Here is a 23,467-nt window from a genome sequence, read left to right as displayed (position 1 = left end):
TAAGTAACTTAATTAAATTAATGAATGTCATCCACGTTGAAAATATCATCTTAGTTTACTAGGAAGTATTTGCAAAGGACCATATAAACATCAGGCAACTCCAGGAGGAGCACATGAGTTTCTAAAAACAAAGTAAACATATATAAAAGTTCTCATTTTACTTTTCTATAATTCATTATTTTAAGTATTTCTTACATCTTCAGTTGTAGTATGCCATCACATGGTGGGGAGGGAGCAACAACTTTGGTCTTACACTGAAATGTGGAAAAATAAATTTTTAAAAAATTTTAGAACCAGGGAAATGAGGTATATCTAATGCCGTATGTTTTCAGCAGAAGCTCCCTCTAATTTTATAAGAAAAGTGGTTAAACATAATTTAGGAACACCCACTATGAGATTATTCCCAACACATAATCTTTCCTTTCCTCATCCAAGTAAACCAACCACACACAACACTAAATCTCTTAAGAAAACTGCCCCCAGTTTCTTCTATTATCAGGAGATCACTAAAAAAAAGCCTCAGTTTTAAGGATTAACACGAAGCACTCAAATCAAAGCCGACCTTACATACACTTAACACGTAAAACTCACCAAACACAGCAAGTCCCATGCTAAGGGCCAGAAGCATCATTCAAAATGAGGGAAGTCTTCTCAACCCTTGCTCTGACTACAGCACAAATTATCAATGGGGCCCAACTCCAGACACTGGGCTCAGAGCATATAATCCAACAAGGCATCAACTAGGAAAGGGAGGGGCAGTTGAAGTAAATGGGACACAAAGTCAAATATAAGGGTTACCTGGCAAGGGTCCTGCCCATGACCTTATCAGAAAATCACATGGGAGGTCCCCAAATTCCACCACTAACAACAACCAAAAACATACCCTTACCTGTAGGCCCTTTAGGATTGGTTGCAGCTGAAAAGAATTAAAGTCTTCTAGGTGCTAGCAAATTCTACCTAATGGAGTTCAACGTCCTATCTACCAGAATGAACTCCACAGATTAGAAGATAAAAATTTTAGGTTAACAGTTTTCAAATAAAAATTATAAACTACAGAAAAAACAAATATTACAATCACATAATAAAGGAGGCAGGCCTCAGACTGAGATGAAACAATTACGCCCTTCAATACAATCTACAGTTTCCAAGACACACAAGAATCTGTTTCTTGGACTTGAGATTGGTATTAAGTGGCAATGGATTAAGACAGAAAAATGACGACCTGAAACTAAACCAAAAATCAAAGACACTCAATTTAACACTGAGTTTGCACACACTGTCAGGAACAAACTACAGCCACTATTAGTAGGGTTGCTGTGTTAAATGGCAAACTACTATGACGTAAGTAACTGGTCATAATTGGCTGGTAGACAGTCTGATAACCAAAGTGCATACTTATTGGTTACTGCCCATACTTGCCAGAAAAGTTCATCCAGTCAGATCATGTAATACAAATGACTTCCAAAAGTAAGCAGCAGTTGACTTCTGTCCCCCACTGTATGAGTTTTTAATGAGCACGCGCTCCAAACAAGGCACAGCAGTCAAGGCACAGGTCAGCGGAGGAAGGGAGGTGTCTTCGTTTTCCACTGCTGCATAACAAATTATCAAAAATTGAAATTACATGTTCAGTGTCTTTAAGACTGCCACAGAATTTATAATTAACCCAATCACTCCTATAAATATCTCATGTCTATAAACTTTGACTTTCCCAACTGTTGTTAATTTAGCTAATTCAAAATATTTTTGTTATTCTTGGCATTAAGATACTGTTATCCTCATTCTTTATTCTAGAATGAAATTATAACCTTTATTTCAATCCCTACCATACTTGAAGGAGATGAAAACATTCAAAAAGAAATTGTTTACAATTATTTTAAAAAATACTGTAGATATCTATGGGGAAAAATCATTCACAATTTATTGGTGGAAAAGAAGACTGGGTCAGTATAATCTGTAGACTCTTCAGACCCTTTCTTGCCCCTCTGTCTTCAAGTAGGAGATAACCGAAGTAGGGGGAGGACAGATAAATTTAAATCCACCCATTTTCTTATTTGTCAGGTTGGTCAGAGAACTGGTGGGAAAGTTTAGAAAAATTTGTTAATATGAGACTCTGGCATTATAAAAAGTTCTAAACAGATCCCGTTAAAAGGATACAAAAGTATCCACAGAACTCTGGATGCATTTATTTATGTATTTAGCATTTTTATATACAGTATAATTTACCTTTTTGTGTACAAAATTTTTGACAGAATTCACATGTAACAACCACCAAAATCAGAATACAGAACAAAATATATGCTTTCAGGCAAGTTATTAATACTCAAAAAAACTCCCTGTACCTCAGACTCCTCACCTGTAAAACACAGGTAAGAATACCTCCATCATAAAGTTACTGTGAAGATTAAATGAGTTAAATACAAGTAAAACGCTTAGCGCAGAGCCTAACACACGATAAGTGCTCGGGAAACATCAGCTATGTTCTTTCTTTCTTTCTTTCTTTCTTTCTGGCTGCTTTGGGTCTTCATTGCTGCACACGGGTCTTCTGAGTTGTGGTGAGCAGGGGCCACTCTTCGTTGCAGTGTGCAGGCTTCTCATTGCGGTGGCTTCTCTTGTTGTGGAGCACGGGGTCGAGGGCGCGTGGGCTTCAGTAGTTGTGGCTCGCAGGCTCTAGGGCGCAGGCTCAGTAGTTGCGGTGCACAGGCTTAGCTGCTCCGCAGCATGTGGGATCTTCCCAGACCAGGGCTCGAACCTGTGTCCCCTGCATTGGCAGGCAGATTCTCAACCACAGCGCCTAGTTTTTTAATAATACTCTGACACTAGGAGGGGAAGGGACTGAGCAGACACATTTTCTAGGTCATGGAAAAGACTGCCCCTCAATGTACCTTAATAAAACCCTCACCATGTACCTTAATAAAACGTCATTCTGGTTTACCTGTCAGCCCAATGTGAGTTTGGCTAGCCACTTTTCTCTGAGACCAGTCAACTCTGGCGCACCGAAGAAACAAGTTTACTTGAAAAACTGAGGAATGGATCCTAAATCCTAAAGGCCCAAAAAAGTTAACAGCATCCTGAGAAGGCTTGTCCGAAGAGCTAGTCAGTCAGCTTATGACCTTGGTTCCCTCTAAAAGGCAACACTGGTCAAATATGCTTCAGTGAAAAGAATGTGATGCTAGGAGGGAGATACTTGAAGTATACCACAAATTAGCTTTAACACGATTATGTACTTTAAAGAGAGAGTCTGAGTTTTAAAAAGTACTAGTCAGTTCTCAATTATCCACACTAAAGGAGGTGAAAAGTGGTGTAAATAATTCAAAACAGACAGTAAAAAAAGAAATCCTTAACATTCTACTTTAGAATGTAATTTTTCCTATAGATTTATATCCAAAATTGCACCTGGATATGATCAACCTCACAGCATCCATTTGAGGCTCAATCTTAGGCCACAAAATTCTTTCAAATGCAAGTCTCTAAATGTTATAAAGAAGTAAAAGGTGAGAACAAATGAGTTTAATCGGTCTAGGCCTGGTAAGCCACGAGAGATCATCCAACTGAGGATTTTGCTCCCACAGACATGGGGGTGCATTATTGTGCCTAAGGAGCTGGAAGTGGGTAGCAGCCTAACTGCAGGCCAATTTATTTCATAAAATCAAGGTATTCTTGAAAGTTTATGTAATCATCTCAAGTGCCAGAAGACTTCAGCAACCACCCTGTCTAAACCCTTCGATTTTACAGAAGAAACTGAGATCCACAAAAGTTGCAACATGCTGTCAAACTATATAATAAAATGAATATTTAAGTATTGGGAAGTTCATTTTTTTTTTGAGATATACCTGACATATAACACTGTGTTAGTTTTAGGTGTACGACATAATGATTTGATATACATAGATATTGTGAAATGATTACCACCATATGTTTAGCTAATATCCATCATTACACAGTTACCAAAAAAATGTGTGTGTGTGTGTGTGTATGTGATAAGAACTTTTAAGATCTACGGGAAGTTCATTATTTAAATAATTCACTTATATAAATAAATAACCTATATTTCTTGCAAAAAATTGACTATTCAGTTTGCTTAAATTGGGCCACATATCTGCTTTATCTTAAAGTTCCCTACTGTACAACTTCAGATGTACCAAAAATAAAATCAGTCCTCTGGAATATAACTTAACTCCAATAGAAGCCTCTCCACTGCACCACAACATGAACCCTCCTTTCCAATTAGTCTAGCCGCATACTCTAGCCTATCTGTCAGTTGATACACACCTTCCTCAAATTTGTTCATACAATTCTGAAGGCCAGGAACATTCTCCTACCTCGTATCTGAATACTACTCTTCTGGGTCCAGGTCAGGTTCCACCTTGCCTTGAAGCACTTCCTTATCACCTCAGTTCACTCTGAATTCCTATCATATTTATTGTCACTTCTTAGCACTTAACAAATGTTACTTAGGATCCCTTATCTGATAATATAAGATGCCCAGAATTGTAATTGTTCTTTGTATGTGTTTTTCCCTACCCCCAAATTCTCTTTTTTGTAGGTGTAGTGAGAACATGGAATAGGTATTTAAAAATCAAAACAGAACAACTTAGATGAGAAGAGGAAAACAGCTGGTAAAAGGCTAAAATCGATTTTTTTCCTTTATTAAAATGTCCTTTGGGGACTTCCCTGGTGGCACAGTGGTTAAGAATCTACCTGCCAATTCAGGGGACACAGGTTTGAGCCCTGGTCCAGGAAGATCCCACATGCCTTGGAGAACTAAGCCCGTGTGCCACAACTACTGAGCCTGCACTTTAGAGCCCATGAGCCACAACTACTGAAGCCCGTGCACCTAGAGCCCATGCTCCACAACAAGAGAAGCCACTGCAATGAGAAGCCCGCGCACCGCAACTCGCTGCAACTAGAGAAAGCCCGCGTGCAGCAACGAAGACCCAACGCAGCCAAAAAATATATAATTAGTTAATTGATTTTAAAAAATGTCCTTTAATGTTGTTTAAATATCTTTTCAACTATAAAGATATTAAAAGAATAATTAGGAAAATATGGAACATTGCATAATCTTCAACACAGCAATTCTGTCCACTTTAGGAATCCATCCTAAGGAATCAATCTGATCAGTGTATAGAGATTCATCACAGCATAATTTATAAGCAAAAACTGGAGAAAAAGGAAGTTCATTAGGAGGGAACAGGCCAAATAAAATATGATGCATCCATACAACATATTTCTATGTAGTTACTTTAAAAGAGTATTAGTAATGACATGAAAATTTTAAAGTTGTTTCTATTTTTTCCTATTTCTCCATGATTTAATAATCAGAAAAAAGCAAACCTTTTCACTCTGAAAAAAATATAGTGTAGATTTGAAATAACATACAACTATTTACCACTTAAGAAGTGACACACTAGCTGATGAAGAGTAATCCTTAACAATGTATCAAAGTCAACATGTAATCAACTTCCCTGCTGTTTTCATGTTGTTTCTTCACGCCAGAAGTTTCTGAAATAATTACCAATAATTTTCATTGAAGGAAGTTTTCACCTATTCAGAGGACAGACATCTCCATAAGTGGTGACAGGACGGCAATGAGTCAAGTCATCGTCAAGTCAAGTTATATTCCAAAGGTCAGTGACGATGACCACCACCAACACCCCATCATCAGACCAACAAGGCAGAGGGGAAGTCCACTGAGTTAGCATCTCTAATCAACAGATGTGAATACTGGAGTACATGAAGACCAAGATGGTACTCTGTGTCTTTTTGTTGACAGGATTTCAACTCCAATGGCTCCCACAGCCATTCCACTTCAGATGCTCACTGACATTCTCATACCTTAGCAAGGATCTCTTGGAATTTTTTCTACTTCCCAGATGCTAACTTCCGAATTTTTCTCTCTGAACTTCTATTCCATCTACCAAGAGGAAGGGAACACTCACGACGAGAACACAAGTACAAAAGCCCTAAGGGAGGACCTAGCTGGGCACATTGGAAGAACAGGAAGAAAGCCAGTGCAGCTTGAACATGGTGCACAAAGGAAAACTGCAGAAGAAACTGGAAGGGATGATATCACAGAGGGCCCAGCAGGTCATGATAAAGACTTTGGATGTTGTGTTTTCAAAAATGTTTCCACTCCCATGGTGAACCAATCTTATGTAAATAAAACCTAGATTTATGTTGCAAAGCTCACCTGCTCTTCCAAAACCCAGTGCAATAGATTAAACTGCCTGCCTGCTAAGCAGCCTCTCTTAAATGTCAATATATGCAAAGTCAAACACTATCTTTTTTCCCAAACCAGTTCCTCCTGACTATTTTATATCTGTTAACAGACCGACCATTACACCCAGGCCTGACTGACATCTTTTAAAGCTATCTTTCATTCCTTGTCTACTGCCCATCCCCACTACATACAGGCTCCACAGGTCCCCAAACCTCCAACCTACTCTTTCTTTTCTAGTCCCAATGCCCCCATCCTAGTTCACACTAGCACCAATTCTTATTCAAATTACTGGGATAGGCTAAACTTCCCAGACCTTCAGTTCCTTCCCCATCAAATATATCCTATATGATGTCATTTAGATACTTTTAAGACCATCAACAAGCAGGTTATATACAAATTTATCACCTCAAGTTCTGACTTTACGTCAAGCTCCACTCACATTTCTGCCTACTTAATGTATTTATACTCAGCCTCATTCACATCTCAAATTTTAACATGTCTAAAACTGAACTCCTGACTTCTGATCTTCCCTCCAAATCCCACACCTACTCTTCCCATTCCTATTTCCCACTCCCATCTCAGTAAGTGGCACCTCTACCCATCCAATTACTTGAGCCCGAAATCTGGGAGTCATCCATGACACTTTCTTCTCCCTAAACCCCCACATTCACTCTAAAATTAAACAGATTTTCTTTGACATACTTCTCAAATAATCTACTTCTCTCCATTCCCTCTGCCACTGAGTTCCACCTGCAAAGATGCTTATTCAGGTTGTATGAGGTGCAGCCCAGGCTTCAGGAGCTTTAAAAGCTCCCCGGGTGGTTCTGGCATGCAGCTAAGGGCTCACCCTCTGCTCTACAGGTCCTGGACTCCTACGAACCACTCCAAGCTTATTTCTACTACTTTCTCCCTTGTTCACCTAACTCTACCCATCCTGACCTCCTTGCTGGTGCCTTGAACATGCCAGGCACATACATTCCTCCTGGCTTTTGCCCTTGCTACTCCCTCTGCCTGGAGTTTCTGGTTTACTCCTCCACCTTCTACTTCTACAGATATTTACTCAAATATTACTATTGTAGTGATTTAGTGAGACATTCCCTGGCCGTTCTATCGAAGATTGCAATCCCCACCTCCACCTCAACGCTCAGCATCTCTTTCTCTGGCTTTATTTTTCTCCTTGGGACTTACCACATTCTAACATAACATATATTTTATTTATCTTGTTTACTGCCTGAATATGCACTTCATGAGAGCAGGGATGTTTGTCTGTTTTGTTCCTTAACTACATCCCCAGCAGCTAGAACATCATCTGGCACAAGGTAGGTACTCTATTAAAAATTTAACTCCTCAGCAAGGCCTGCCCAGATTCCTCAATTAAATTTAATTTCCCCATTATCCCCCATAGTAATTTATTCCTTTCCTTCATAACATTTACAGTAATTTGTAATTATATTTTGTTTATTTGTTGAAGTTTCTTTCCTAGAATGTAAATTCCATGAGAATAGGGATTTTCTGTTTGGTTCACCACTATATACAGCATTCCTCATGCTTAAGTGGCACAGAGCAATTTAAAAATTTTTAGATGAATGAGTTAATAAATGATTGAGGTCAAATACATTTTCTGAAAGCACACTCTGATCATGTTATTGTTTCAATCAAAAACTTTCAAAGTCTCTCCATCACTCACCACATTAAAGCCGAACTGCCTGGCCTTGGTAGAAGACCTCCCACGTTCTGGGCCAATTTACTTTCCTGTCTTGCTCCTATTTTCCCATGTGTCTTTTGCTTCAGCTACACTACACTGCTCATTATTTCCAGTACGCACCCTATACTAACACTGCATTTCCTCACCTCCACATTTTTACTCATGACATTCCTTCTGCCTGAATTCCCTTCTTATTCCTGCCTATCAAAATTCCAGCCTTTAAAATACCTACCCTTCAAAACCCAGCTCAAATGTAACCTTCACAAAGATAGTCCTCCCACCCTAACTTTCCCAATTGAATGGTCTCTTCCTCTTCTTTTTTTGTTTTTGGCCACGCCATGGGGCTTGTGAGATCTTAATTCCCCGACCAGGGATCGAACCCGTGCCCTCTGCAGTGGAAGTGAGGAGTCTTAACCACTGGACCGCCAGGGAAGTCCCTCTTCCTCTTCTAAACACCAAAACACATAATACGGGTTTAATTCCCCACTCATTTCGGAACATACCCTCCCCCACCTTTTACAAACTCTTTTGCTTATAATTACTCAATAGATATTTGTTGAAATGAAGTCAGTTAACACCACTAATCCCCCTTCTCTGTCATAAAACATATTTAAATTTGGGGGGAGGGGGTGTCCTCTTTCACAAGACTCTTTAATGACCAAAAAGACTTAAAGCTGAAATAGCAGATTCCTAGCCTTAACCTTCCCTTCCATGCTTTTTCTGAAAAGGCAAGATCTTCCCAAATGTAATTTTTGGAGCTCAGATTTTTTAATGTACTCAACTGCTTGAAAAAAATGTTAAGCTGCACGTGCTACTATGATGACATAAATTCCATATGCCATATTAAAATGGGTTACCCTAAGATTATGACATATTTGAAAGACTATCTGGCTAAAAATCTGAATACCTTAAATTCTGCTGTTTGAAAACGATAATTACTAGGAAAATATTTCTGTTCAACAAGAAATCTGAAACTTTTTATGATCTTTTAAGTATCCCACTCATTTCTACATCATGTTAAATGATGTTAAGTAACACTACCAGCAATCCAGTAAAACTCTACCATGAAACACTTGTTGTACCTCAAATAATAGACTTTTGTTTCCCTACCCACTGGGGTTCCCGAAGTGTAGTTCAGAGATCCCTGAAAAGCCCCTTTCATTGAGTCTGTTAAGTTGAAACTATTTTCATAATACTAAGAAACTACTGCCTTTTTCATTGTGTTGGCATTTGCACTGGTGATACAAAATCAATAATGGGTATAACTGTGGATGCCTTAGCTTAAATCAAGGTGACGGCATCAAACTGTACTAGAGTTATGTGTGTCTTTTACCATCATGGACTAGTGATCTTTTTAAAAAGTCAATTTCACTTAAAAATGTTCTTGATGAAGCAATAAAAATTACTAATTTTATTAAATCTGAGCCCTTGTACAGGTCTTTTAAATATTCTGCGTGATGAAATGGGAAGTACGCAAAAAGCACTTCTACGGGATAGTACATTGGTTGTCTCCAGGAAAAGCAATTGTGACTCTGATTAGTGAGCTAAACTAACTGCTTTTTTCATGGAACACTACTTTTACTTGGAACAAAGGGCAAACTGTCGTTATTCAGACATGAATATTTAGCAGGCATTTTCTTGAAAATGAAGTGATTCCGTCCCTTCAAGGAAAACAATTGACAGTATTTGTTGCCAATGATAAAGTCCAAGCTTTCAATCAAAAATTAAAATTTTGGAAATACTGTAGCTGCTTAATAGACGCCCAATACTTACAAATTTTTCTGATAAGAAGGACAGTGATATTAGCTAATGTGGGTTTTTTGGTATTATATTATGAAACGTGTCATTTGGAAGATCTGCTTAACTCAATGAACCAACATTTCCTAAACAACCAATGCATGATATTATAAAATCATGTATCATGATATTATAAAATTCATGTAAATGAATTTTAATGTAACAGTAACATCGTATGATTTCAGATTCCACACTGCAGCCTAACTTGTGAAGAAACTACCAATTATCAAGTTTTGGTGTAGTATCAGAGAATAATATGCACAATTGTCTGAAAATACTCCTCTCTTTTCCAACTACAAGTCCTTTAAGGCCATATTTTCTTCATGTATTTCAATCAAAACAATTTATCACATCAGATTGAATACAGAAGCAGATATAAGATTCTAGCTGTTTTCTATTAAGCTGGATATTTAAGAGATTTGCAAAAATCTAAAAATGTCACTCTTCTAATTTTTTTAAGTTATTTTTCATAAAAATATATTATTTGTGTTAATATGATAGCTTTTTAATTAATATTTTTTCATGTTTTTTGTTTTAATTTCTAATTTAGTAACTATCACTAGATATAAACCACATAAAGAAAATCTCAATAATTTTTAAGAGTGTAAAGAGGGACTTACCTGGTGGTCTAGTGGTAAGGAATCCGCCTTCCAATGCAGGGGACACAGGTTCGATCCCTGGTCAGGGAACTAAGATTCCACATGCTGCGGGGCAACTAAGCCCGCGCACCTTAACTAGGGAAAGCCTGCTCGCCACAACTAGAGAGAAGCCTGCGTGCCGCAACAAAAGATGCCACAGTGAAGATCCCGTGTGCTGCAAATAAGACCTGACGCAGCCAAATATAACATATAATAAATAAATAAAACAAATATATATTAAAAAAAAAAGTGTAAAGAGTTCTGAGACCAAAAAGTTTTGAGAAACACTGCTTAAGAGAATTTGCCTCTGATTCCAACCCCAAATTGTTTTTTGTATCCTCAACCAGAGTTGAACCTGGGGTAGATATCTGGCCCAGGGGAAATCAAGCCTTAGACTGACCAAATCAGATATTGCTCAGGAATCTGAATTAAGCTTCATGGATACTGAAGTCTGTTTATGGTGGAACACTAGACTCCATTAACTCTAACTGCTGAAGTATTGTACTTGGAACTGTTTTGGTGCCAGCCCTTTCTGAAGCCTTGCCGTTCACCTTTTCCTTGGATTCAACGACAGCTATTTCCTTCTGATAAATCTTTTATATGAGCTATTTTAAATAGGCTTCTTTTCCTTATGATCAAGAAAGCCTTAACACCACAGAACCTCAATGCCGTTACCAGAAGTGTTTCATCTGGTGTCCTTGTATGAAACAACAAATTATAACAAGATTCTCCTCCATCTGAAGCATATTCCCATATAAAAAAAAAATTATCACTCCAACAAAACTAAAAATTGAATGTAAATTATCGGCTCATTCAGAATAAGAGACAAACTTAATGACCAGCTGCAGATAAGGGAGGCTTGATTTTTTTCTCTCTTTTGGAGAAGACCATTATATATCATGTCAATACAATTTAGACAGCAAATGGCTTCACTGCAATACACCAATCTGACAGGGTTTTTCAGAGAGGTTGTTGAACAGAAAAGGAACAAGGTAATGAGACCTGCCCTACCAGATATGAACAACTATTATAAAGCTATGATAATTAAGGCAGTGTAGTACCAGCACAAGATATGTAAACAGACCAATGGTACAGAATATAGAGAACACAGACACAAATCCTCATATATTTGGAAACATGTAGGTGGTATTTCAAGTTGTAGGGGGCAAATATGACTATTCAATAAATGATGGTGGCATATCAGGTTATCCTATGGAAAGAAAATTAAATCCCTACTTTGGGTTATCCTTATGAAAATAATTAGATCCCTACTTAACACCAAGCATCAAAATAAATTCCAGGTGGATTAGAAACCTGAATGTGAAAAGCATAACTTTAAAACTTGTAGAAGAAAATACAGGATGTAACTATTACCTCACAAGAAACACACACTATAAAGGAAAAAAAAAAAAATCCTACTTTAAAGTTTAAATTTAGTTTCAATAAAAGATAAAGTTAAAAAACAAATTAGGGGCTTCCCTGGTGGCGCAGTGGTTGGGAGTCTGCCTGCCGATGCAGGGGACACGGGTTCGTGCCCCGGTCTGGGAAGATCTCACGTACCGCGGAGCAGCTGGGCCCATGAGCCATGGCCGTTGAGCCTGCGCGTCCAGAGCCTGTTCTCCGCAACAGGAGAGGCCACAACAGTGAGAGGCCCGTGTACCGCAAAAACAAAAACAAAAACAAAAACAAAAACAAATTAAAACATACCCATTATGGATGGCTATTATTTTTTTAAAAAAGAAGAAAATAACAAGTGTTGCCAAGGATGTAGAGAAACTGGAACCCTTGTGCACTATTGGTAAGAATGTAAGATGGTGCAGCCACTACATTAAACTGTATGGAGCTTCCTTAAAAAAGGTAAACATAGAATTAACATATAATTCAGCAATTCCACTTCTGGGTATATACCCAAAAGAATTGAAATCAGGGTCTCAAAGAGATATTTGCCCGCCTATGTTCAGAGCAGCATTATTCACAACAGCAAAAGGTGGAAGCAACCCAAGTGTCCATTGGTGGATGAATGGATAAACAAAATGTAATTACATACATACAAAGAAGTATTATTCAGCCCTGGAAAGGAAGGAAATTCTGACACATGCTAAAGTATGGATGAACCTCACAGACATCATGCTAAGTGAAATAAGCCAGATACAAAAGGACAAATACTGCATGATTCCGCTCATATGAAGTATCTAAAAGTAGTCAAAATCATAGAAACAGAAAGTAGTACCTGTTTCCAAATACCAAGAAAAGGATTATGTAAATCTCAAATTAAGGAGATGAATGATTACATATACATCTTTTTTTTCTTACAAACAAATAGATTGATAGGAGGAATCAGAGGTCTTCAGAGAACTACTGCAAGCCCTCCTTTGATGTAGCTGGTGCCACAGCCTGAAGATTTATGCCAACAGCTTCTTAGAAAGCAACAGTCAAGAATAAAGGTCTCTAGGGCTTCCCTGGTGGCACAGTGGTTGAGAGTCCGCCTGCCAATGCAGGGGACACGGGTTTGTGCCCTGGTCCGGGAAGATCCCACATGCCGCAGAGCGGCTGGGCCCATGAGCCATGGCCGCTGAGCCTGCACATCCGGAGCCTGTGCTCTGCAACGGGAGAGGCCACAACAGTAGAGGCCCAAGTACCGCAAAAAAAAAAAAAAAAAAAGAATAAAGGTCTCTGGGACTTCCCTGGTGGTCCAGTGGTTAACTCTCTGCGCTTGCACTGCAGGGGGTGTGGGTTTGATCCCTGGTCAGGGAACTAAGATTCGGCATGCCGCACGGCGTGGCCAAAAAATAAAAAAACTTTTTAAAAAGAGTTGTTGGGACTTCTCTGGTGGCGCAGTGGTTAAGAATCCACCTGCCAACGCGGGGAACACAGGTTCGAGCCCTGGTCTTGGAAGATCCCACATGCCGCGGAGCAGTTAAGCCCGTGCGCCCCAACTACTGAGCCTGCACTCTAGAGCCCACGAGCCACAAGTGCTGAGCCCACGTGCCACAACTACTGAAGCCTGCACACCTATAGCCCGTGCTCTGCAGCAAGAGAAGACACTGCAATGAGAAGCCTGTGCGCTCCAACGAAGAGTAGCCCCCGCTCGCCGCAACTAGAGAAAGCCCGCACGCAGCAACGAAGACCCAATGCAGCCAAAAATAAATAAATAAATAAAATAAAAATTTTTTTAAGTGTGAAAAAAAAAAAAAGAATAAAGGTCTTCACGGTCAAGCAACAGTTACTGTCTGAATGTAAAATTCCCATTCTGCGGTCTGCATCCAGCTCTCCCAAAGCAGCATGACCAACTCTGCCACACAGAGCAACTAAACAACTCCTGCCAATTCTATTAAAACATGACCATAGTTGTAAGCATGAAGGCCCAAGTGTTCCCTAAAGAGGCTAAACTTCAGAATCTTTTTTCCTATAATGGGAGCTTGTCAAAAACAAAAGTAAAAGAAGCTACTGGATCTTAGGAGCAAATGTATCAGCATAGCCTTTCAGAGTGATTCACCATGACTGAAAACAAACACAAGAAACAGGTGTGCTTCCCTGAATACACAACCAGAATTTAATATGGAGGCAGTATTGTTATGAAACTAGGTTAAGAATAACCTTATAAAATCTGAAAGTAAATATGACAAGATGGTAAAAAGAAAAATGAATTTCAGATAAATATCAGAATACTGTTATTGTCAGGCTCTGAGTAACTTGAAATCAGTAAGTTACTCAAAATACCACTAAACGGTAAGAATCTTATAAATCATTTTCTGCTAAGGCAGGAATTAGTTTAGCCCCAAAACAGTTTTAGAATGTAGTTCCACTGTATCTTTCATTTATATTATCCTTCATTAGTGTGATGGATTTTCAGAAAACACTGTGGATGCATCAACATTTCTGAGTCCATAGTACACGATAAAAATCCACAGGATCCAGCACTGTTCCACAACCTGTGATAAGACAGCTAGATATCAGAGTTCACGGCCTATCTGAAAATTTCCCCTAATTAAGAAAAATTTGTCTCTTTTTTATGATGAAATCTAGTGATAATGAAAAAAACATGCTATTACAGCATAATCTTACATAACAGTCCAACTGTGTTGGAGAAATGTGTGTAATTGAGGAAAAGGGAGGAAAGACAAACACATACTTGTACATATATACATATACACACAAAGATTTATAACAATCAAAACCCCATATCCCCAAGATACTACATACAAATTATCAGTTTCTAAATTTCATCCTGTGTACCTTTCAATCTCAGAAAAAAAGCAAGGTTGCTCATGAGAGAAGAAACTCCCCAGTCTCCTCTATAGCTAACCTTATATTAACGATGTCGGGGTGGAAAGCAATGCCCTCTTCAGAGATACTACCTGTCTTTCACAAAGACTATTCAAGATAAGAAATCTGTGAGGTCTCAGATTCAGAATCCAGCAATGCCAGTGGCACAGAAGTGAGTCAAACACTAGGTGCATTGTGTTAAAAGAAAGGCACCTTTAGTTTTTAGAATGTGGTGCCAGAAACTCCCTAGGGAGATGAACAACATAATTTATTAAAAGGGAAGAAAACGTAATTAATGTATATATAAATGTACAGAGGTGAGGTGAGGGGACATTTGAGACAAGAAAAATACAAAATGATCCAGGGACTTCTTTTACTAGAAGCATTCAGACACCAAGCTTAAGGGTTCCCACAGGTCAAATATGGGACATTTTGAGAATCAAAAAACGGCTATAATTATTGGTAAAACATAGACTAAATTAAAATCCACGCGTTTATAATGATACTAAAACCAAGAGAGCAAGAAAAAGAAACAATTCATTTGCTATCATTAAAAGTATACCAACTCCTTGTTCAGAAAATTGCTAAAGGGAAAATTAAGAATTTACCTGAACTTTTGGGAAGAAATTATGATTTATTCCTAACTGATGAGGGAAATCTTTACAGAAGATGGAAGGCAAAGGAATGGCAGAATTCGAAAATTACCATTTTGTGATAACCAAAGAAATAACTGATTCAGGCAAGGATCATCATCAGAAGGTGAAAGGTTGCTGGAGAAGTAAAACACTATCACGCCAAAGTGTCACCACTCTACAGATTACTTGCTAATTACAAAGGGGAAAAGAGTCTTTACAGTGGAGAGAGCTGGTATTTATGATCTTGAACAAACAAATTCATCACCATTAACAGTCAGACATTATGACATGATGTTTCTCTTACTGTGATGTGATACGAGGTACATAGCATCACCTATGAAGTATTATTACCAAAAATGTTTAACCTGAATCTAACCAAGACTTCACTGCCAGTTTGTAGGAAATACAGAGATAAAGGAACAAATTAAATGAAACTGTGAGGAAACACTCAGAAAATTCCAGAAGTGATATGTTATACAAGACAGATGGCCTGGTCTCTTCAAAAAGGCAGTACTGCATGGCTCCTAAATAAAGGGTTCTAGATTGAGAAAGAGACTAAAGAGGGGACTTCCCTGGCGGTCCAGTGGTTAAGACTTCACCTTACAATGCAGGGGGTGCGGGTTCGATCCCTGGTCGGAGAGCTAAGATCCCACATGTCTCGTGACCAAAAAACAAAAACAAAAAAAACCCAGAAGGAGGCTTCCCTAGTGGCGCAGTGGTTAAGGATCTGCCTGCCAATGCAGGGGACACAGGTTCGAGCCCTGGTCCAGGAAGATCCCACATGCCGTAGAGCAACTAAGCCCGTGTACCACAACTACTGAGCCTGCACTCTAGAGCCCGTGCCCTGCAACAAGGGAAGCCACAACAGTGAGAAGCCCACACACCACAACAAAGAGTGCCCCCTGCTTGCCTCAACTAGAGAAAGCCCACGAGCAGCAACAAAGACCCAACACAGCCAAAAATAAAAACAAATTAATAAATAAATTTATAAAAAAAAAACAGAAGCAATATTGTGACAAATTCAATAAAGACTTTAAAAAAAAAAGAGAGACTAGGGTTTCCCTGGTGGCACAATGGTTGAGAGTCCGCCTGCCGATGCAGGGGACACGTGTTCGTGCCCCGGTCCGGGAAGATCCCACATGCCGCGGAGCGGCTGGGCCTGTGAGCCACGGCCGCTGAGCCTGCGCGTCCGGAGCCTGTGCTCCGCAACGGGAGAGGCCACAACGGTGAGAGGCCCGCATACCGCAAAAAAAAAAAAAAAAAAGAGAGACTAAAGAGACATGTTTGGAGAAAAAAATACCAATAGCTAACAAGCGTTGCATTGGAGACAATTGGGAAAATCTGAACATGAACTGGGTATCAGATGGTATTAGGAAAGTATTGTTAATTGCCTCAGCTGTGACAATGTAAGAACAATTAACTAAAACAATGTTTTTATTTTAAAAAGATGCATCTAAAGTAAAGCATTAAAGTATTAAGGTGTCATGATATCTACAATATAAAGATTTATATATTATATGTAAAGACACATACATAGATAAAGCAAATACAGAAAACATGAAAAATTGTTGAATCTAGGGGATAATTGGTATAAAGGTGATAACGGTACTGTTCTTTCAATTTTTCTGTATGTTTAAAATTTTTCACTTAAGCAGTTGTGGGGGGGGGGGGCTCAAAATGTACTTCCTCCCGGAAGGCCTTCCAAATGACCTCGCCTCTAAATCTTAATCGCTTCTTTACAAAGTCCTCTCAGCATGTAGCACAGTATATTTCTGTTCCTGTTCTGTTTTCTAATTGTTCTCTTATAATTTGATACATTCGGATTTGGTTTTCCAATAAAACTGTAAGCTCCTTCCAGCACAGACATCTTTTAATTCTTTTCTATTTTCTCAGAGGTCATAGCGAAGCACAAATTCTGCAATTAGCAGACTTTTTCTTTTTTTTTTTTTTTGCGGTATGCGGGCCTCTCACTGTTGTGGCCTCTCCCGTTGCAGAGCACAGGCTCCGGACGCGCAGGCTCAGCGGCCATGGCTCACGGGCCCAGCCGCTCCACGGCATGTGGGATCCTCCCGGACCGGGGCACGAACCCGCGTCCCCCGCATCAGGAGGCGGACTCTCAACCACTGCGCCACCAGGGAAGCCCCTAGCAGACTTTTTTAAAGTACCAGTAGCGAACCGGTTTTCAAGGCAGAAACAGAGACACAGATGTAGAGAATAAACGTCTGGACACCAAGTGGGGGGATGGTGGGACGAACTGGGAGATCAGGATTGACATATATACGCTAATATGTATAAAATAGATAACTAATGAGAACCTGCTGTATAGCACAGGGAACTCCACTTCGCTGCACAGTAGAAACTAACACAACATTGTAAAACAACTATCCCATTAAAAAAAAAGTAAATAAAATAAAAATCAAAAAAAAAAATAAAAGTACCAGTAGCAGTATTCTGTGCAGGCACTCAGAAAAGCACCTTAACTAACTGGGTTAGCTTTCCAACTCCTCAACAGAATGGCAGTTCGCTCGTATAAACAATTTTGAGTCACTGCTATCAAAAAGAGATCATCAAACATCACTTATGGGCTTACAGAATTTCACATAGAGAAACTAGCAGCAAGAGTTAAAGGGAGAAATTAGAATATAGGTTCTACATGTCTTCCTAGCGTTGTTAATGGATTTCCCGTGTTACCCAGGCATACAACTTTATTCTCATTATTCTTCAGTCCAACAATGTCTATCACCACCACCCCCATCTGCAAAACAGTGACAGTATTTATCCACAACTCCTGGGTGTAATGAATCTTAACAAGCTACATAATGAACTTTAAAAACTTAGACAAAAGAGTGCACACTTTTTTTTTTTCTCTTTTTGGCAGCGCCGTGCGGCATGTAGGATCTTAGTTCCCTGACCAGGGATCAAACCCATACCCCCTGCAGTGGAAGCGTGGATTCTCAGCCACTGGGCCACCAGCGAAGTCCCCTGCACAAAGATTTTTAAAATTTGATAATACAGTGTTGGTGAGAAAAGAGGCAGACTCATACACTGCTGGCAGGAATATAAATACAACCTCCATGGAAAGCAACTTAGCGATATCTAACAACATTAAAAACGCATATATCCTTCCACTAGGAATTTATCCAACAGACACCCATGTACATAAAAAGTACATACAAGGAGTTAATTGTAGCACTGAAAACAACCTAAGTATCCAATAAGAGCTGGCTGAATGACGGTACATCTATACAGTGGAGTATCTGCCATCTTTCAAAATGGGAGAGGTACTCTATGTACTACATGAAATGACAGCCAAGATATACTAAGTAAAAAAAGCAAAGTGCAGAATAGTGGGTACAGTATCTTATTTGTATAAACAACAAATAAAAACAAAATACCAACGAATACATAGTTGTATATGCTTATAAAAGCATTACCTCTCGAAAGGTAAACAAAATACAGGTAACAATAATTTCCTTTGAGGGAGGTAACTAGAACGATGAAAGGAGGACAGGAGAAGAAAGATTCTTCCCTCTCTCTGTGTAGCGTTTGAGTTTTATTTCATATGTATGTACATGTGTTACCCATTTAAAGAGTTATTTTTTTAAACATGGCTCTGCACCAGTTCGAATTATGTAATTAATATTATCTTAACCTAAAAGCATTTCATGTCTTCATACCATGAAAATTTTACATGAGACTTCAGTGAATTCAATCAGATAAAAACAAAGCATCCTACAGGACAGAAGCCTACTGAGAAGAGAAATGGACATTTATTACCTCCATAGCTTTACTACAAGATTTTACCAGACTACCTGATGGCAGTCTGGACATAGGCAACATTAAACATCTCCAAGCACCAAACTAACCACTATGAAGAGCTCTAAAAGGAGAAGTCCCAAAGTACCAAATGGACACCAGCCACCCCCAGCCTAAGTGTGAAGCTGTCACAATAACTTACACTCCTCAGTCTTCACACAAGGAAAAAAAAGATGAGTCTCCAGCTCTTTCACAGGACACAAGAAAATATATGCCCCCCCAAATTCCTGTGCTTCCTCTGTGTCCTCTCTCGGCTCCAGCTGGAACCATGGCAACAGAAAACAGCACAAAAGGCAGCTGAACTATGAGAAGGCCAGAGTTAAATGGAGAAGTGAAAAAAATATATATATACTTTAAGGCCCAAGAACATAAGGTCCTAGAGTTAAGAATGGCAGCAAAAAAAAAAAAAAAAAAAAAAAAAGCCTTGAGAGGCGAATACCAAAGAAAGAACACAAAGGAAAGAGAAGAGAAAATAAGGCTCACTAATATGTCCCATTCCTAAGTTATCCAGATAGGAGACAAGGTTGGCAAAGACAACTGAAAAACACAGAAAATGTGCACACACACACCCCCAACAATTTAGTTATTCATTTCAATGCTATTCAGCAAACCTTTTGCTTGTAACAGTTTATTAACTCCTCACTCTGTTCTGATGGCAGAGGTAAGAAGCAGCAAGTATCCAAAGCAGTGGCAACACAGGAAGGAGTAAATTAAGGGACCACGTGTAATCTGCCAACTGAAAACCCTGGTTCTAGATCACTGAAATATTACTGTACCTTAAAGTTAATTTTTAAAAATTTGCTCTTTGTTATTTGCAAATGTGAAAGAAACACCACTCTTGTTACTTAAAATTAAAACGTCCACTGGGTAATTTATTGTCCACCAGTAGTTTCAGATTGCTTTTGTTTTCATGTGCTGTTCAGAGCATCAATAATGTACAGCTAAAACGAAAGCGCTAAGGAAGATCTTTTACCAAAAAAGAGGCAAATAGGTCACACAAAGTAGGAGGGCTGGAGATGAGAGAACCCTGACGTCTTGATTTACAATTACTATTCTAAGCCCTATACCCTTCGCTCTTTATCTAGTTCTGTGAGAATAATAAATAACTTTACTAAACGAAAACTCCCCTTACTTTCGTTTTTATGACCCTAGTCCTCCTTAGAAAGGCTACCAAAATCCCCTGCCAGAATAATTGAATGGGTTGGGGCACCTACTCCTAAATTTAGGGGAAGTTTGCATTAAAGATACAACATGACGATGGGAGTATCCGAGGAAAGAAAAATAATGCTAGAACTAGGAGCTGCAGTGACAGTTTCAAAAGAAGGGTCAGCGTGGGGCATGTTGGCTCTGGGAGGCGTTTGTAGCCTGGGAGTCTCTAGGACAACACAAGATGCGAACGGTGCTTTGCCATAAACTCCCTTAAATAATCTAAATTCTCCCTTTTGGATAAAAGCAACAGGCTCACTATCTGGCACCAAGTCTAGCCCACTGCCCGGGAAGAAGGCAGGCGCGTGGTCAAGGGTCTCTTTATCCCGCAGGTCCCTGCAACACAGCGATGCGCATGCGCCCCGAGGGCAGCGAACAAGCACCCCTGGCTCGTTCACACTCGCGCATGCGCAGTCACCCATCTCGCCGCAGGCGACAGCTCACTATTTGGCAAGGGGGATGGGGCTGGGAAAATTATGGGGGGGGCCGAAGGCGGGGGCGCGTTTACGGTTGATTAGGCTCTGGCATTCGCGGGCCACGTAACCCGGCATGTGGGAAACGGGGCAGAGAAGAGTTATGTGAGGCGGCGGGGGGGGCGGGAGTGTGGGGGGGTCAGTCACCCCTTAAGGGAGACGCCCCGCCCCCACTCCGACAGGACAACCCTCTTCCTCGACTCTCCTCCCCCCACTCACCTGAGAGCGGCGGCGACAGCTGCTGGTCCCCGTCCCCCTGCACTCGCCTCATACTGTCCGCAACATCCGGGACCTGCGGAACCGCCGATACACAAATACACACACACTCGGAGCGCGCACACTCACACATACACACACACACCGAAACACACCAGCCGGGGCGTCATGGCGTCAGCACGTCGACGCAGCGAGCGCGTACCCGCCAGGCCCCACCCCGCACGGCCTCCGCCCCCTCTACTCCCCTCCCCTCCCCTCTCTGGGTTCTCATGCCTCTCCTCCCTCTGCTTCAAGACTCCGCCTACCTTCCCTAGTGCGCATGCGTCCCGGTTCCCACCAGGCCCCGAGGATTTGAGGGGAAGGAGGGGCCTGAGAAGAAAGAGGCGGGAACTCGGAGGGGGTCGCGTGCAGGGCGCGGCAGGCTTCGCGGAGGTGCGAGGACGAAATAGAGGCACACCAAGAGTGGGAGTGGGGTGGCCGTAACAATAAAGGCATTTAACAACAGCAACTTATACTTGCAAGCAGGGTGTGGTTTACTAACGACTTTACCTCATTTTTTTCTAACCAACTGTCAGTAAAATATTTTTTAGACTTTATGATGATGTTAGAGACTCTTTTAAGTAACATAAAACTGAGCATTTGGAAACAGAAAGGAGAAGGACCGTTCTTTTGAGGGAAGGCAGGCATATAGGTGGCTTAACTGAAAGGAAGCTGATTCAGTGACAATTTATTGTCTTGGACACCTGGGTCCCCAACTGGTCTCACATCCTAGCTCCCCAAGGGCTATGGTTGATTCCTGAGTTGAGTAAAAGAAAAAAGTCTCAGGGGTTTCCCTGGTGGTCCAGTGGTTAAGACTCCACGCTTCCACTGCAAGGGGCATGGGTTCAATCCCTGGTCGGGGAACTAAGATCCCGCATTCAGTGCAGTGCCGGCAAAAAAAAACAGGAAGTCTCAGAGCATCTTGGCCCTGGGAGAAAAAAGTCATCTCCACGTTATTATGTTAGAGTCATAATGTCAGTGATGGGATATTTGTTATTGTTACAATTCTTTCCTTTAGCTTCAACTGTAAAAAAATTATTCTTACTGAATCAAGCCAAATAATCTGGAACAGGCGTTGTCTCTTTTCCATACTGAGATTATACCATTACGTAGACACGCACACAAGTGCACGAGAAGGCATCGTATCCAAAGGAGCAACCAGATGAATCTATGGGTCGTGGGGTGACAAAGTGTGGGCCCTGCCTTGGGGATAGCTACCGGAAGCTCTGCTTCTGTGGGACTGTCTCCTGCCACATGCATCCTGGCTCTGGGTGGCTGGTGAGTCTGTTCAGCAGGGAAAGCTGGGAGCCCATGAGCAAAGCCACCGGGGAGGGTGTGACAGTGCCAGGCTGCCTTCCACTTTCAAATATGCAAGCACACCCTACAATCCCACAGCTTAAAATGTCCTAGGAATGACAGACAAAACACTCTAAACTCCTTAAGCTTGCTCAACCCATATTTCAGCCAAAATGATCAAGAAATGGAGATCCTAAATTCAACAGTGATGTGGTTACGGTGCCTGCCCCACTGAAAACAAAAAGCACTTTCGTCACCTATTAGGCTGGTGCCTGAAACTTTCCAATTAGATTTCACTCAGCAGCAGCAGCAAATATTTCATTCTGTTAGCTGAAGCCAGCGAGGTTTTTGGTCCTTGGGAAGAATCAGAGTGCCCCCCAGGCAACCCAGTAACCAGTTACAAGTAACTGATTCCTGGTGTCACTGAAACTGTTCAGTTCCTGTTCTTTTGACTTCAGATCTCACAGGATGGCAGGGAAGAAAGAAAAGGGGTACTGCTTGGAGGGAGGAGCATGGAGGTGGGAAGGGGTGCAGAAGGAGGAAACTGGAGGCACGGACAACATACTTTAGCTACCTTACAACTGGGGCTCATCATTACAGTTTAGTCAGATTCTGCCTGGGACCTGGGAAGTGACTCCTCAGAGCTGGTGAGTCTGCGCCAGCAGCTTGTCCAGGCTGGCCCTGAATCTCCAGAGAGGTAGAAGGACATAAGAGTCCTATCTCCATCTGTAGCCTGGTGTGACGAGGCTCCCATTCTACTGTGGGGACCATACCGCCCACCTGAGGTGTGATCCCACCAGCCTCTGTACAAAGGACTTTGATTTGGTGTGGATCTGATTAAATGACTGTAGATGTCCTTGGAAGCACTGTGTGGAAGAATTTTAAACAGCTTCTCCTTTTTAATATGCACTTCCTCTTCAGTTTTAATTATTTTGTTCCTACATTTTCCCTTTCAATTTACTAAAATCTAGAAATGTAATTAGAGCAGAAGCTGGGCTCAGAGAAAGCTGCCAGGATTTCTACAGCATGATTAAATACACTAGGCATCCCTTTAGTGTGGGGCTGAAAAATAGGATTCTCATTATTATCTTTCCTTATCCAGGAAAGAATCAGTACCACGTACAGATACGGATTTATTGAAAACGCAGCACTAATTAAAA

The 23,467-nt window shown here is 40.6% G+C and overlaps 1 protein-coding gene across 4 annotated transcripts in view; it reads right to left on the bottom strand.

Annotated features, from left to right (window-relative positions):
• The window catches only part of SPOP (speckle type BTB/POZ protein), a 67,880-nt gene extending 46,736 nt beyond the window's left edge, over positions 1-21,144 (bottom strand). For 2 of the 4 annotated variants that reach the window (XM_019924919.3, XM_004315211.4), the window contains exon 1: positions 20,976-21,144. The gene's annotated coding sequence lies outside the window, so the exon portion shown is untranslated. Of the gene's footprint in view, positions 1-1,415; positions 1,590-20,975 lie in introns of all 4 variants that reach the window. The other 2 variants (XM_019924918.3, XM_019924917.3) reach the window with 2 other exon arrangements.
• Between the last annotated feature and the right edge of the window lie 2,323 nt (positions 21,145-23,467).

This window comes from Tursiops truncatus, chromosome 20 (genome assembly GCF_011762595.2).
Source record: "Tursiops truncatus isolate mTurTru1 chromosome 20, mTurTru1.mat.Y, whole genome shotgun sequence".
NCBI classification, from domain to species: Eukaryota; Metazoa; Chordata; class Mammalia; order Artiodactyla; family Delphinidae; genus Tursiops; species Tursiops truncatus.
The sequence above is the reverse complement of the archived record's forward strand: the minus strand, read 5'-3'. Positions and strand labels throughout refer to the sequence as shown.